The sequence below is a fragment of the Cricetulus griseus genome, chromosome X (genome assembly GCF_003668045.3).
Source record: "Cricetulus griseus strain 17A/GY chromosome X, alternate assembly CriGri-PICRH-1.0, whole genome shotgun sequence".
NCBI lineage: Eukaryota > Metazoa > Chordata > Mammalia > Rodentia > Cricetidae > Cricetulus > Cricetulus griseus.
The window spans coordinates 116,918,141-116,929,584 of record NC_048604.1 but is presented as its reverse complement, the minus strand read 5'-3'; the positions used below and the strand labels follow the sequence as shown (position 1 = coordinate 116,929,584).

General features: G+C 43.3%; 1 long non-coding RNA gene across 3 annotated transcripts in view; it reads right to left on the bottom strand.

The window, feature by feature from the left end:
- Positions 1-10,579: 10,579 nt before the first annotated feature.
- Positions 10,580-11,444, bottom strand: part of LOC103161216 — a 56,112-nt gene continuing 55,247 nt past the window's right edge. For all 3 annotated transcript variants that reach the window (XR_003488472.2, XR_004771473.1, XR_003488471.2), the window contains one exon: positions 10,580-10,944. This is a non-coding gene — a long non-coding RNA (uncharacterized LOC103161216). The remainder of the gene's footprint in view (positions 10,945-11,444) is intronic.

The window sequence follows — 11,444 nt, the reverse complement described above, 5'->3', positions numbered from 1 at the left end:
AGTAGCATGTGAGAGAAAGATGTCATAAGACAGAGTTCAAGCAGAGGGTTTTTTATTAGAGAAAAAGGTAATAAGAGGGGGAAAGAGGAAGGGAAAGACCTGGGACAGGAGCAGTAGGAGAGAGGAAAGAGGGGCAGTGTGTGTGTGTGTGTGTGTGTGTGTGTGTGTGTGTGTGTGTGTGGAGAGAGAGAGAGAGAGAGAGAGAAGAGAGAGAGAGAGAGAGAGAGAGAGAGAGAGAGAGAGGAACAGACAGAGAGAGGGAAAGAGAGAGAAGAATGGGAGGTGGGAAGGGCCTTTTAAAAAGGGAACATGGTGAATATGCACAGGTGGTGCTCTTAATGGCAGCAGCTGAGGGTGTATCCTGTCAGAATCCCACTGGCAGATGCCTGAATACTAACAAGGAGCCTGTCTTGTTCCTGACCCTTCCTCTCTCCCTGCTTCATGGCCACCATACGATGAGTAAGTTTCCTCCACCATGCCCTTGAACCAAAATGACTGTGCCTAAAATCAGTGAAGCATCTAAATATGGCTTGAAATCTCTGAAACCAGCAGCAATATAAATAAATCTTTTCCCTTTATGTTGATTTTGTCAGATAGTTTGTCACTATGTAAATAGTAGATTGGTTAGGGAAGCCATTATAACACAATAGATGGATGTGAATGAAAGATGAGTGATGGGTAAGTGAACACATGAGTGAAGAGTGGAACTTTTGCTTGATGTCAAGAAAAATCTTAGAAGAAAGTAGAAAACCTCACAAAAGAGTCTTGGGTCCTAAGTAATTTGATTGGAAGTGGATTCAATGCCAACTCAAGCTCCAACTTCCCAGATGTGCTGATTAGTTTTTGTCAACTTGACAAAAACTGGGGTCACCTGAGAAGGAGGAACATCAGCTGAAGAACTGTCTCCATCAGATTGTCCTGTGGGCATGTCTATGGGACATTTTCTTGATAAATGAGTGACATAGGAAGGCCATGTCACTGTGGTTGCTTGTACTGCTGGGAAGGTAGTCTTGGGTTGTATACAAGCAAGGAAGCAAGTGATCAGCATTCCTCTGTGGTCTCTGCTTTAATTCTGGCCTCTGGGTTCCTGCCTTGACTTCCACCAATGATGGATTGTGACCTGCAAGATGAAATGAACCATTTCCACTCCAAATTGGTTTTGGTTAGTGTTTCATCCAATAACAGCAACCTACACTAGGAGTCTTGGAAGCAGGGACCTGTGCTGGTCATCAGTGCCTTCTAGAGTCTATCATAGTTCCTGCCTTACCCAAAGCAGAGGTTTGAATGATACGTATTGAATGGATTTCAGTTATTCTCAACCTGTTTCCTCTAGCTATTAGAATCCCTGAGCTTAAAGAGATGTCTGGGTTGTGGTAGCATGTGCCCTTAATCCCAGCCCACTGGAGGCAGAGGCAGTCAGATTTCTGTGAGTGTGGTGTCAGCCTGGTCTACATAGTGAGTTCCAGTACAGCTAGGGCTACACAGAGAAACCCTGTCTTGAAAGAAAAAAGGGAGGGAGGGAGAGAGGTAGAAAGGAAGAGGGAGAGAGAGAGGGAGAGGGTGGGAGAGGGAGTGGGAGAGGGAGAGAGAGAGAGAGAGAGAGAGAGAGAGAGAGAGAGAGAGAGAGAGAGAGAGAGAGAGAGAGAGTCCCTCATATAGATTAAGGGAGAGTTCTGGGAGAGATCTGGCCTGCTCTTCTTCCCTTCCCTTTCCAGAACACAATCTTTGTCATATGTAAACCTGTTTCAGATTAAGTCAGCTATGCTAGCTTGACATCTCTTGACCCAAAATACTGAAGTGTAAGTATTGGGAATTTGTCAACTGATGTCAGTATTTCTACAATGTGAATGGGAACCACATACTTATCTTTAAGAAATCTACCAGGCAGCTCACAAGTCCAATATCATGGCTTTGAGTTGAACTTATATTCTCTTTGGCAAAAAACAGGGGGAAAACTTCAGATCATGCTGATTACAAGCCCCAATTCATAGTTTTACAATTCTTTGTTGAGTAAAAGTGGAAAAGGAAATAAATTATTCGGTAATAGCTGTAGCTTGGTTAAAAAAAAATCCTTCCTAATATGTTGATCACATGGGAAACATCTATCTTCTTATGGGCTTTCAATCCAGCTGGCCCACCCTCACTGCCCAAACCACCCACCCATTTCAGGTCATGGGTGGGTGGCCTGCTCTACTGTGTTTTCTGAACTGCCACCAATCCCAGCTCTGCCACAGGACCTTACTGATCCAAGATTCAGTGTCTACACCTGATTTGAGTCCATGTTGTGTTTGGGAACCTCTGTGTTCTCTTCATTTTTCTCATGCATTAAATGTTCTTCACAGTCTCCTCAGCTGAAAGAGGATGTCCTTCCTTCCTTGCCTCTGCTCCTCTTAGCCCAGGTTTGCCCTCTCTCCCACCTCCATCCTATATCAAAGATAGATCTGACAGTGATTCAAAGGTTGGGTGGACTCTGAGGTCCCCAAAGTGCGAGGGACCTTCAGGAGTCAAAGAACACTTGTAGCCAATGATGTTGAATGGCTGGAGTCATCCTAAATGAAAAGCATCTTGTCTAGGCTTTTGCTACTCAAAGGAGTACCTGGGCTGGTAGCATTGGCATGTGCTGGTGCTTATTAGAAATGTAGAATGTCAGCTCTATCTAGACCTCCTAAATGGGAATCTCTATTCTAACAAGATCCTGAGAGGATTCAGATGCCCTATAAAATATGTGAAGACCTGGGGACCATGTGACTTAGCCAGTAAATCAAAGCCCTTCCCAGTTCTATGATGTCTTACCATCTTCCTACCAACAAGTTACCCCACTCTCCATTTAGTCACCACCCCAAGAAAGTGTAAATCACCAAACCTTCTGTGTAGTTTACTCGGTCATTTGTATCCTCATGTTATTTAGTTTTCAGCCATTAGCAAAGCAGGCGTGCAGCATAGGTAACAAACACTGAAACACTGAGGAGATGTGATGATAAAAATATCAACTTTGATAAGGCTAAGAGGGGCTGACAGAAAAGGGGGAATGAGATGAGTACTTGGCTGGGAGATGGAAGGGCTGAAATGAAGTAAGGAAGAACAGATAAGAAGGCATGAACAGGCCCTTTTCCTGTGGGAAGAAATAAGGGGATGACTCTCCCGCACAACTCTTACATTGAAAGACTAAACTCCAGTACTGCAGAATATTACTGTGTTAGGACATAGGGCCTTCAAATATGTGAGTGATGAAGACAACGCTACTAATGCTGATCCTTAAGCCAAAAGAGGAAGTTCAGACATACAGAGAGGTGCTACAGATGTGCATGCTAACAAAAGATCATGCAAGGACTCTGGAAAAAAGTGGTCCCCTGCAAACCAAGGGGAGAGGCCTCAGGAGGAAGCACCTTGGCTCACGTCTTAATCTTGAACTTGTGACTTTCAGCCTTGTGGGAAAATCCATTTCTGTGGTTTAAGCCTCTGGTCAGTGGTACTTTGTACGGTGTCCACTGAATAGCAATTTGCCACCTCTGTCTGCTCAGGTATTTTTCTTAGAGATAGCCACCAGGAAGCAAGCCACCTCTGTTACTGGGTGTCCCCTCCTCCACACAAGAAGCCTGCTTTCCCTGACAATGAGTCTTGAGAACAAATGGAGGACTGGCTGGACCCAGAACAAAAGCCTCCCGCTTCTCCACATTCTCACTCACACACTTTTGCACATGCCCCATAAAATTGCCTACACTATTATTGCCAACTGCAAGGGTCCCGTAAACGGGGAGAAGTCAAAGTGCTTCACAATAAAAATACCTAGCACTTCCACAACACCTACTTTGTTCTGACACTGCTTTGAGCACTGTATGCGCATTAAGCCGCCTAAGCTTGTGAAGTAGGCCTCTGCATTGATTTTCTGCCATGGAAACTGTAATGCCTCCCCCAGTTTAGGAATGAAACATTTCTCCTTCCCTTCTCTACCCACTTCCTTTAAGGGCTGCTTGCAGATGGCCCTGGACTCTAGGTCTCTTCAGGAATGGTTCAATTCGAGAGAGCCAAGAACACAATGACTGATCAAGTCAGGGCCACCCCTGGAACCCCAACTCTGTAATACTAATGCCAAGAGGGAGCTCTGTTGTTTTGGTTGAGAATCAAGCACATCTCACATTTTCCTTTGGTGAGGCTCGCATTCACTGTTAGGGGAGCATTGATCCCAAGAACACACAGCCTGACAGGCTTCCTAGCTGCTTTTCCAGCTCAGTTAGCTATCTGGGCAGAGGCGCCTTCCACACTCTATTCTTAAAATGAATGGGTCTGGAGAGAGATTGCATAATTGGCTCAAGGTCACACCATTAGCAAGGAACAAAGATGAGACCTGAACCTTACAGCCTGGTCCTAGAATCCAGACTTTGAATCACAAAATCTTGCCCAGATATTCTTTGGTGAAATGTGACCCAGTGGAGGTGCAATCTGGTCCACTCTTCCTGTGTCCCAGCAAGTCTATTAGGAACCAGTGAAATGAATTTCCTCAGGGGTCCAGCAGGGCATTGCTTTCCTAGGATGCTGTCATAGGGACCACCTATGGAGGCTTGCCCAACACCTGCAGCCCAGGTGGCTCTTTCTGGGCCAGAAGATGAGAAGGTGGTCCCCCTTCTCTAGCCTACCCCTCCCTACTGCTGCCCATCTCATGTAGGAACACAGAATAATCGCTCTTCTATAGAAACGACTCAAATCAGCATCCCTCCACTGAGAGTGTTAGTGACAGGTGATTGCATCAGGACACTGCAGCAGCAGCCAGGGCCCGGGTGCCTATGTTATTTACTGGTCTATCATGTATAATTTCCAGGTTTAATTTTATCTTCACAAACTTACAGGTGCAAAATGCAGGATAAAATTCTTTAAGGGGCCCCTGTGAGAAGCCAGGCTCCTCTTGTCCTCCCTCCTCACACCCCCAAGAGCTCTCAGGGTGGCTCACTCAAATTAAATCATTATTGAGGAGGAATAATCCTGGTAGGTTCAGAAAATCAGTTTTAAATTCAGCCTGCTAGCAAAATTCTGAATGTATTTACTTTCTAGATTTCATTTCTCCATCCATATTAAAGCTCCGTGGCATTATCAATTATGGGTTTATTGCAAAGCACAATAGCATTCAATCTGGAAGATGCCTCGGGGTATGTCTTAGGAGGACGATAAAGCTAATAGTAATGGGTCTACAACTTCTAAGGCTAATTTCCACAGTTACAAATTTCATAAATAAATAGAAGGCATGTCAGTTTTCAGTCACCCAGCTTGAGGTCGCTGCAACTGATAACGGCCTGCCATCAAACTCAGATCCGAGCTCCTGTTAGAAAGCTGTGACCATCTGATGTTTCTTGGATCACCCAAAGAAACAGGAAGATGGGTAGTGTGGATGGAGCCTTCCTGAGATCCTACTCTTCCAGTTCCTGTCACCTGGCTGTGAGTTGGTTTGGGTGAGAATAGATGCAGAAGCACAGCTCACCCTGGAATCTGGGTATGCGACAGCTCAGAGTCCAGCTAAACTGTGACAGGGTGAGTGTCATGTGTTAGAGCTACTATGTTGAAGCCAGGGCTTGGAGCTGTGTGTCCTACAGGCTGGGGCCTCTACTATCATTTAGGAAAGCGAAGGTGATTAAGTAAAGGAGGTGGTGGTGGATGAGGACAGGTTCTCTCCTAACTCCCTGGTTACTTCCATTGGATTCGTGGCTCGTGCATGTCTCCTTCCCCTCCGATGCTGGTGCCGGTGCCCATTACCCACACACACACACACACACACCTCACCTCACCTCACCTTCTACATGCTGTCGGACACCAGGGGTGAAGTTGCCTGCTTTGGCACACTTTGGGTAGTGGTTCTGTTTCCTTTAAGCTGGCAGCTAGCTCGGGTTTAGACCTTTCTACTTTCCACCTCAGACCTCTCTGGAAAGGCAGTATCTGCCTTGGCCACAGCACAACTATGACTTAGAAATGCAAAATTAGCACCTACAGGTGCAATCTTCAACCAGTGGAAATAGGAACGGGAGTAAATGTGTCTACCCCCCTTCTTTCAGGTGGGCAAATCTATATACTTTGCATGGTGTCCTAGCAGGGCAAGCCCCATTTGCCTGTGGCAATACCCTTATGCTTACTCTAGCTTTCCCCTTTCTTTTCTCCCTGTCCCTGCTCCCTCCCTCTGGGTTCCAGGGACCACTTGTCAAATGCAAGCCCTGTGTCCAAGTCTTGGCCTTAGGTTCTGCTTCCCGAAGAAAGAAACTAAGACAAATGTACATCATGGGATTTGTTCCTTTGAGTAAGGTAAAGGCAGGACATCTTCCAATAGCTCTTGTTAAAATGCACACATATAACTTGGTAGGGGAGCACAAGTCCTTTCCTCGTTCCTATTCATGTGGAAGCTCCACCAGGGGAGTTATTTGTCACCTGGGAAGGCAGAGAGAGAGGAAAGCCAAGAGATGGAAGATTATTGATGGTGAGTAGAGGGGGTAGCTGGGAACAGGGCAAAAGAGACCCTGGGGAACCAGGACTCAACAGGAGTGACAGGAGCAAGGGCAGGCAGCAGGCAGCATGCCCCAAGTTTTGTGAGTGAGGGGGGGTATGGGAGTGTTCACTGGTGTAGAGGAACCCAGCTGCCAGGCAGCATGATGATGCATCCTCCAACAAGAAAGGCTTGGGTTCTATTCCGGGGCAGTAGGCTGGCATGAAACCTCAGTCACCACTATTGTGTCTGAGACTTAATTTTCACTGGACACAGCTTCTGGCCTCAAATGTGACCTCTGAATACTGGCAGGACCCAAGAGACTGTGCAGTCACTGCTTTCCCAGTTGGGGCAGATAAACAACAAAACTGAATTGGAGAACAGTCATTAGATACCATAGGAACCTTTTGAAAGTTGGCTTGGTCTGAAACCAGCACCTATTAATAATGGCTGACGTTTCTTAAGAGCTTACAGCATGTCCGAAACTGTTCACAGTGTTTGGCTGTGTATTTAATTCTCTTGACAACCTTCTGTGGTAGGTAGTGTTGTTACAACCTGTGTGCAGCTGGGGGAACTGAGGTCTACTGTGGTTGAGGTCTACTGTGGTTGAGTTGGTTAAAGACATACAACTAGTAAGCACTACAGCAGGATTTGATACCATGTAAAATATGAACATGACAGGGTGTTTGATTGGTGTTTTAGAGATGTAGATGCCATATGAGACACATTTCTGCCATTCAAGGATTGTAACATTTGTCGAGGGAGACAGACATTTACACACATAACAAAAATAGGAAGCCAAATGAAATAAACCCCATAATAGCCTCAAAGGCACCATCTTCTGCTAAACAGTCGCTGATTCTCTAGCTTATGCCTCATTCCAGTTTTTATAGGAACAGGTACTTAGAGGCTCCAGGATAGAGGTACTTGGAGTCCCCAAGAGTGGGTGGGGTTAGGTGATGCCTTAATTCAGTTAAAGCCATGCCTTGTCAGTCCTGATAGGAACTGGTCTATGATTCTCATTTAGGGTTTCATGCTGAATCATTCCTCACCATTCTTGCTTCTCTTGTAGATAGATACCTTCATTATTTCATTCATTGTTCATTCTCTAAGTCCACATGGTTTTCCTCCAACTTCTATCTACATTGTGGTAGACTGGGTAGGTAATCTGGCCAAGCCTACTTGCTAGGGCCCCACTATGCCCACATCTGCCAAGTGAGCATCAGGCTGAGGAACCCTGTCTACTTTCCAACTTAGGGTTGAATAGGCCATCTGCCTTAAAGTGGTGGGGTATACTGCACAGGTCTTCCATAAGCTGTGCTGAACCAATCAGAGCACTTCTTTAGGAAATCTGAAGCAAAGGGAGTAGTTTTGTTCCTGTCAACAAAGAAACCTGCCAGGGTCATGGAGATTTGGAATTGAGTGCTTCTGATAGGCTGTGAAAATCCTGTCTGAGGCAGAGGGATGCTGGTGGAAGCAATCAGAGAATCTCAAAATAAAGAAGCCATGCATCTCCTATATTAGTAATTTTTCTGTTGCTGTGATAAAATAACCATGACCATGGCAACTTAAGGATAAAATACCATGCCATAGACAACTTAACCATTTGGGCTTATGGTTCCTGTGGAATAAAACTCCATGATGCTAGAGCAGAGGCAAAGCAGCTAGATTAGGAAGCTCCTATCCTCAAACCATAGGTACTAAGCAGAGAAAACTAACTGCAAATAGGAATAGGTCTTAAACTCTCAAAGCTCACCCCTAGTGACATACTTCCTCCAGAAAGGCCACATCTCATAAATTTCCCTAAAGAGCATCACCAACGGTGGGTCAAATGTTCAAATACATGGACCCATAGGTGCATGCCATTCAAAGCACCATAACCCCTGAGAGACAGAGTGAGTCCCTCTGTTTCTCAACATTCATTCTGGTTTCCACATTCTCTGCTCTTTTCATAACAGAAAGAGGGATCTGTGTACGAACAAAACACGAACTAGTTCAAGTAGGTTTCTTTTCCTAACAGATAGAATTACATTGTATTATTTTTAGATTGAACAAAATAAATGGTTATGTTCTGATATACAAACAAATTATAAGGAAACATATTCAAGAAGACGACAATGGAACGTGCATAGTAAATATGTGGATGAGATGTTTTATCCTAATGTACAAAGAGTAGATACAACAGAGAAAGTCAACAATGAGACTCTGATACAGTGGGTCAAGGGGCATTAACGATAAAATTTCACACAAGGAAATACTAATTGTAAAGCCATGCCTAGGAAAGCATTAAAATGCACAATTCACTTAAACATGTAAAAAATATTTACCGAGTATCCACTATCTGCCAGATTTGGGGAATATGGAATTGAATCTGTCATAGATGATGCCCCCACAGTGCTTAAGGCCTAGAAGTGGGGAGAATAAATTAAGCAGACATTACCAATAACACCTAGATGTTGGGGTAAATGTAGCAATATAATATTACAAAATTAGTACATGCTGAAAATGAAACTCCTGAGGTGCCAGATTCAAATAAAATAGTTAAACAGGAATAATAAACCCATGAATTGATACCATATCATCCAGGGAGCCTATCGGAAAGACTACAGGCCTTAGGCAATTGAGATGAGCATATAAACAGGGGTGTAGAGTCAAAGAGTACTCCTGGCCCTCATGAAAGCATCAAACTAAAGTTTGCATGAGGTTTGAGGTGGGGCCACGTGGGAAGTCTTCTGGTTCTTATGGGGCAGAGGCCGCCTTGGAAATGAATCATGAAATCCAGTTTTTTTTTTTTTTATATTCCCTCCCTTTCTCCTCTCTCTGTGTGTTATATATGTGTTACATATGTTTATGGGGGTGGGATGGGGTGTGGAGGCCAGAGGTCTGTGTCAGATATTTTCCTTGAGCACTTCCCACTTTGGTTTGTGAGATAGTGTCTTTTACTGACCCTGGGGCTCATTATTTGCTAGGCTGGCTGGCGAATGAATGCCAAGGATCTAACTGTCTCTGCCTTGGTCATGCCTGACTTTTATGGTGAATCTGCACACAGGTTCTCAAGCTTGCACTGCAAGCAGTTTAGGAAACCAGCCATCTCACCATTCCTCTTTCTCCTTTTCTTTGCATCTGCCCCACAAGTTGAGTAGCTTAGCTCTGTCATAAGCTAAGTATGATGTGCTTTTGGTCCTCAAACAATGTGGTCACCCAACCACAGACTGCAACTTCCAAAATGGTGAGCTAAAACAGATCTTTTTCTTCTATTAGTATATTATCCCAAACATTTGTTACAGTAACATAATGCTGACTAACACATCTTTTAAGTGTGACAAAAGGTTAGCTTTCATCTGAAGGCTTGTCATCAGTTTGAGATAGTGGCAAATGGCCTCTTTTCTTTTCCTAGGGCTATAGATAGTGAGTAAAAGCCTCTGTACGAATTCTAAACCTTGTGAAATGTGAATTCACACCAGCTTAATAATAAAGGAATTCCTCAAGCCACAAAATGCCTACATGTGTTATGAAATAGACAACATCACCTATGAAGTACAGTTTTAAAGTGTGGTTAAGATGGAAAGAAAATAATAGGGGAATGTTTCTAGGTTCTGTGTGATTTAAAAGAAATAACCAAAAGCAGTATGTGGTCCTCAGGTTGAGTTCTGACAAACAAAAATTCAGAAAATAAAAAAAAAAAACTTTGAAAGAAATTGGGTATTGTGTTAAGGAAATTACTCTTAATTTTGTTAATTTGTGTAATAATGGCAATATTTTCATATTGTGTTTATATTTTGTAAAAAAATCACACACCAAAAGTTTTAAAATTGATTCATGCTGAAGTCGAGTCATGTGCCACTTAATGATGGGCATATAATCTGGGAAGCCGACTGTTATGTGATTTTACCATTGCACAAACATCATGAAGTGTACTTACACAAACCTAGATCTTATAGGACAATCACTAGATGCATGTTACCTTTTGATGCAATCAAGAGACTTAGTAGACACAAGACCTATGAACCTGTTGCCAGAGTAACAAGACATCTGGTTTTTTCAGCAAACTTTCTTTTTACAAAGAAGAGGAGTACACCTTAAATTAATGAAAGAAATAATTACATAGTAAATACATAATTCAGTAATGTAGCTATTTATTTCATCAGTAAGTATTCTGCACAGAGTTTTTGTATGGCTACAGTGCAGCAGGCCTGTTTACTTCAATGTCCCCAGAAACATGAGCAATGAATTGCATTATGACATTATGATGGAGAAGGCATTGGTAGATAAGAGAAGTTAATTTCTGGCTTTTTGTTATATTTTAAAAGATACATTTATGTTATTTTGTATGTATGAATGTTTGTCAGCATGCAGAATTGTGCACCATGTGCATGCCTGGTGTCCATAGAGGTCAGTAGGAAGAGGGAGTCAGGTCTCTTGAAACTGGAGCTAGAAACAGTTTTGAGTTGCCACGATTGTGCTGGGAATCGAACCTGGATCCTCTGGAAGAGCAACAAGCTCTCTTAACAGGTGAGCCATATTTCCAGCCCCTTGTTAGCATGTATTAATTGTAGAAAATTATGTGTCCCATCATGGCATTGCCACATATACATGATATACTTTGATTATAGTTACCTCCTAATACCCTGGTATCTTTCCACCTCTTGATAATCCCCCTTCTCTTCCCAAATTAGTTCCTTTCTACTTAAAAAAAATCCAGATTGCACATATGAGAGAAAACATGTATATTTGTTTTCTGAGCCTGGCTTATGTCCATTAACAAGGTGATCTGCAGTTCTGTCTCTTTCCCCCAGAGCATGGGTTCTTTCTTCTTTATGGTTGAATAATTTTCGAGTTTTCTAATCCCTATATCCACCGAAGGACACTTTGGCTGACTCTGAAACTTGGCTACTTTGAGTAGTGCCACAATAAGTATGAATGTTCAGGTATCTTTATTATAAAAAATTTCACCTCCATTATAATCTTCTGGGACCATAGTATA